At 40.4% G+C, this 5,541-nt stretch overlaps 1 pseudogene; it reads right to left on the reverse strand.

The window, feature by feature from the left end:
- Nucleotides 1–3,818: 3,818 nt before the first annotated feature.
- Nucleotides 3,819–4,268, reverse strand: LOC101361444 (oligosaccharyltransferase complex subunit OSTC pseudogene; annotated as a pseudogene).
- Nucleotides 4,269–5,541: the final 1,273 nt, after the last annotated feature.

Consider the following 5,541-nt stretch of genomic DNA (forward strand, 5'->3'; position numbering starts at 1 on the left):
AATCTTTTCGTTGTATCCTGTTCTCTTCATTCTCACTTGCTCCCGAAGAGATGAGACCAGTGGAGTATCTTAGATGGCCGCTCACAGGCTTTTAAGACCGAAAATATCTTTTAAGTCCAGTTCCTTTTTATTAGTTTGGCAAACCATTGTGCCCTAATGAAAAGTGAAGAAAATGTGCAATTTTTGATATCCAAAATATTTTACCTCTAGAACATGTATGTCTTTTGAAAAATTATATTTTGGAGTTAGTTATACCTTTTGATAATAGGGGCTCTCACAGACCCAAATGTGTAATTTGTAGCTGGTCATCTTAATTTATTGATATTATTCCAGCTCTTTTCAAGTTCTGTCTCTCTCTCTCTTTTTTTTTTTTTTTTTGGTTACCATTAAAAGACTCTCAGATTTTGAGGAAGAGTTTAAGAGAAAGCTGTTATTTTCACGGACTTGAAAAACAAACAAACAAAAAAACATTAAAAATGTTAAATAAGAGTTTAATTAGGGGCAAATTCCAAGAGCAGGGAAATAAGGGAAAACTGTCTATTCACTTCAGCAATAGAAGTAAAAGTAGAAACTGAAAAGCTTTCCTAAGCTTTTCTGAAAAGCCTCAAGTACCAGAGAGTTGCTTTGTCAGTGGGGGCTGAGGTCTAAAAAGCTAGGAGTTACATTTATCATATGAACTAAATTGGCTACAGCCCCAAATTGCCCTAGATCAACATAAGGTTGCCACCCTGTTTTTTGTGTGGCCTGAGTATAGGATGTTTGGGGCACTGAAGTGGGAGAAAGCTAGAAATGAGGCTGGAGCCAGATGGCAGAGCCTTGAATATCATTCCAGGGAATTTTTTTTTTTCTCCAGGCAATGGGGAGACATATGGGTTTTTGAGTAGGGGACAATGTGATTTGAATAGTGATTGTAAGTTGATAACTCTGGTGGCAGCCTGAAGGATGAATTTGAGAAGGGAGAGAACGGAGGTCAGGGGCACTGCTGTGAAGCTGCTGTGGCACACACTTGTGATGGAGAGGGGACGAGCCGAGGCAGTGCTAGTGGGGATGGGCAAAGGCAGATATGGGAGACATTGTGGGAAGTGGAACTGCCTGAATATTGTAACTGCTTGTGTATAGGGGATGAGCAGAGAGAGTTTGAGAGCATTCACTGTTTGGAAAATAGTGATGTTATTGGCATAAGGAGCTGGAAAGAGAAGGAGCAAGAATCTGGGAGAAAGACTAGGTGTTCTAGTGTTGAAGCATGTTGCATTTGAGGGACCATGTAACTTACTGACAGAGATGTTCAGCGGGAATTTGGGAAGCCCTGGTCTAGGGCAGGCTATGCGAATTTGACAGAGGAAAAATAAAAGTAAGAGTTTAAGCCATGGAACAGAGCATGGAACAAAAGCAAGGAAGACCAGGGTTAGCTCTCTGGATTTAAAGGAGGTGAATGAGTAGAAACCAGTGGGGAAGACTTAAAAGATGTGGTCAGCGCTTAAAGGGCAAACCAGGAAAGCCTTTCCCCAGGTTATTCTGGAACCCAAAGGAGAGAGTTTCAGATGGGACGAAATTGTCAAGACTTGTTGTTAGTCGCTGTGCAGTTGGATCTGACTCATGGTGACCTTATGTATAACAGAATGAAATGTTGCTCAGTCCTTCACCATCTCCATTGTTTTTGATACTTTTGAGCCAAAATAATAAAACTCATTATAGCTAATATAAATAAAATAAATTTTATGAAAAATAACTATATTTTTCAAAGCAAAAATAATTAGTGAGAAAAATGGCATTCTTTTACCTATTTTGCAAATCTCTTTAATGTCTGGCTTAATAAAAGATAGCTGGATTACCATATCTGCTTCTACATTCAATCTATTGCAATATTACATGTCCTAAAGCCTCTAGAAAACTCAACTGTATATATGAGAATGAAAAACGCACCCCACTGTCTTATCTATGTTACTTTCCCCACCTCCATCTTATTATTTCTATTTCAGGTACTTGCTTGTTCCCCTCATTGGATTTCACATAATTTGTTATTATTTCATTTATTCTATTTTTGCTGTTTTTGATCAGTCTACCTTTAGACTGTAAATTCCACTAGGATAGGGATTGTATCTGCCTGTTAACCATTTTATAGTAGCTGGCATCCAGTAGATGCTCATGCTCAACGTACAGTTGTTGAGTGCATGAAGTAAATGGACTAAGGAAAGTATAATTGAGGGAGATATGAGAGTGTACAAGCTGGTGAGTGCCATTGAGGAGATGAGAAGTGTCAATTGGGGTGTTGAGTGAAAATTTTCCTGATTCTCTAGAATTAGCAACAAGACCCCATAGCTGAAAACAAATCCTACCGCCACATCCTTCACTTCACCCCCCAGGTCTACATAAGGAGATTGGAAGGGGAGGGCAGAGTCACTGAGAGTGTCAGAGGCATGGTAGAGTATTTATGGTGAAATAGCCTGTTTTCTCTTCTCTCTATGATGGTTAAAGAGATGGGACTGCTTTAACCAACCTCACAGATCCAACCTCACAGATCCAAGAGAATCACTCAGATGAGCATGTCTCTAAGAAAGGAGGCTTGGCATCCTTCTCCCTGGATGGATGCTTGCTGAGGAATACCTTGAAGCTTCCACTGGCACAGAGGAGAGTTGCTGAGGCAGTCTGGGGGAAAGCATGATATATATCCCTAAAGGAAAGGGTCTACTTGAACATGAGGCTGATGCTGCTTTTCTCTGGAGATTTCTGAATCTGATAGTCATGTGGAAGAAGTCTGTACAGTCAGAGTGAGAATGAACTGGAGCATAGTTTCTTAGGGGGAAGAAGAAAAGGGCAAGGAATGCCTCTGAGGACAAGGGCTGAAGTATCTGATTTTGGAGATATATTGACTGTTGCATAATGGGAGAAAATGACTGACCAATCTGTGCTTTATTTTCTGCTCTCAGCACTAGCGGGATGGACGACAGCACAGTTTACGCTCAAGTGCAGCAGGCTTAGGCACTGGCAGCCTTTCAGTCAGCACTGAAGGGCAAAGGATGATGTTGTCAGCTAGGAGCAATTTCACTGAGGACTCAGGTTGCCAGATAAAATATAAGATGCATGGTTAAATTTGAATTTTAGGTAAAAAACAAAAAAAATTTTTAATGTAAGTATGTCCAACATTTAGGGCATACTTATACTAGAAAATTATTTGTTGTTTACTTGAAATTCAAATTTAACTGGGTGTCTTGTATTTTTATTTGCTAGATCTGGCAAACCTGCCTATGACTGAAGTCTCATTATTCAGAAGCTGCTTTTCTCTTTTCTTAGTTCATGTCAGGATCTGGTCAAGAGTGAAAGGACAACTAAAAACTTCATATGTTTGGGTTGGTCCTGGAGCACTTCTGTGTGTACCAGCCTGTGGAGGTGAGAATCGATTAAGAAATGTCAGGTTTGAAGATACTTGGCCTGTCTCCTGGTTTTGCTTAGTAGACATGATTTTTTTTTTAAGGGGCTGTAAAAAATAATCACTTTATTCAATATTACAGTTGTAGAAATGGAGTGGAGTATACTTTTGTTTAGCAATGAAAAACTAAGAAGAAAATGCCACTTAACATCGTTGGTATGTCAGTCTAGGTTAGCAGAAAAAAAATACTTCCACGAACTTATCTTTTTGATAGTACCAAGAAGAAATTCTAATCCAAGCTTTAATGAGCTTCCTACGTTTTCACTAGATTCCTCTCTCTCTGCTGCTTTTCATCCTTTTCCACATTTCATATTCGAGGATTGGTACAGCCTTTAAAACTTCATCACCAGGAGCAAATCCAGTATCCACTGATTTCTTCTCAAAGGGCACTCTAAGCCATCAGACAGCCCAGCAGTTTCATCCTTATGAATACCCTAGCCATAAAAAAACTCAACAGAACACAGACGAATCCAATGAATAGAAGAAGAAATCTATTGAGTTTTGGAATGTTTGGTGCATTGGATCGGTCCAGGATTATGAAACCTAAACCCCCCATTGTAAACAGGAAGCTGGATGCGAGTCCTTCCATAATATATTGTCCATTTACTCTGTAGGCCAAGAAAGCTACTGGCCTCTGCTGCCCGTGTTCATCAGTCATAGAGCCAACACTTGGAGGTTCCGTAATAACATCATAAATTATTCCTCCGGTGATGAGGAAATAAGACCCCACCACCAGAGCGTACACCATCATGGCCGATGGCATGTGCACCCAGGGAGGCTTCTTCAGCTTCAGGTTGGGGCATTCGAGCACTAAGAATGGGACTTGGTACAAAGTCTCCATGTTGGTGGCGGCAGAGGCAGCACTCGGCCTCAAACCCCACACGCCACTGTAGACATAATTTTTAGGGATGGTTTGTTGCCTCGTTAAAACCAGAGTGTTCATTTTTTCTTGCTCGGAATCACAGTGACCTTTGGCACTGACATAAAATTATGTATTTTATTGCATGATATGTGTCTATACAGTGAGGAAAAGGATTACCCAGTGGGGCTTTTAAACTGACTCTAACCACTAGTTGCCATTCAGTTGACTTTACTTGTGGTGACCCCATGAGTGTCAGAGTAGAACTGTGCTCCATAGGGCTTGCAAGGGCTGATTTTTCCAAAGTAGATTGTTAGGCTTTTCTTCCAAGGCACCTCTGGGTGGACTTGAATCTCCAAACTTCTGGTTAGCAACCAAGTGTGTTAACAATTTGGTCCACCCAGGGACTCCAAACTTGCTCTGGTACTATCAAAAGAGGCGTTCTAGAAATGCTTCAAACAACAACGGCATTGTTGAACTAAGTATATACCACCCCTTTACAGGAGATAGAATGCATTTCTTTATGCAAGTTCTGGTTTGTTTGCTGAAATACACACTCACACACATGCGTCAGTAATCTGTAGTCATATCTTATAGACTCACATCATGGGGGCTGGATAGATTCTTGAAACCTACATCTAGGGTCTTTTACTAGATGTTAGTTCCTGAGACATTCTGAATTTTCAATAAAAACACCCAAGACAGCAGTATCAGAGATAGAAGTGACTGAATTCAAATTTGGGACAGAATTTGATTTCTTATCATTCCAATTATTACCAACCATTCAGAAAATAGAGACCGACTGTTCCTATGGCAACAGAAGGCTCAGAGCAGGAAAGCATTCCGTGGCCTGGCATTTTTAGCCAGAACTGTGCTGATCCAAATTGCTGGTAGAGGGAACCAAGACTCTGGGCCAAATGTAGCCTCCCTGGCAGAGAGTTTTTTCTTCACAGCTCATCTACTCTTCGTCATTCTTCAAAAGAAATCAATCCATTGCTCAATGTCTTGTCTGTCTTCCAGCCCTCCCCCAGCCCCCTGGCATCCTGGTGTGTGCGTATATGTTTCTATATTCATTCCTAGTCTATCTGTCTTACTCATCTCTATGTAAATCTAGATTCATGTTCTTCATGGTTGGCAATGAATCATTCAAGGTGTACTTTTAGCTCAGAATTGAATAATACCATAGGGATAAAAAAATTCTATTGTTAAATGTCTCTTGAGTAGGACTTTTTTTGATTTTTGGTTAAGCACAGGT

Source organism: Trichechus manatus, unplaced genomic scaffold (genome assembly GCF_000243295.1).
Source record: "Trichechus manatus latirostris isolate Lorelei unplaced genomic scaffold, TriManLat1.0 scaffold00074, whole genome shotgun sequence".
NCBI lineage: Eukaryota > Metazoa > Chordata > Mammalia > Sirenia > Trichechidae > Trichechus > Trichechus manatus.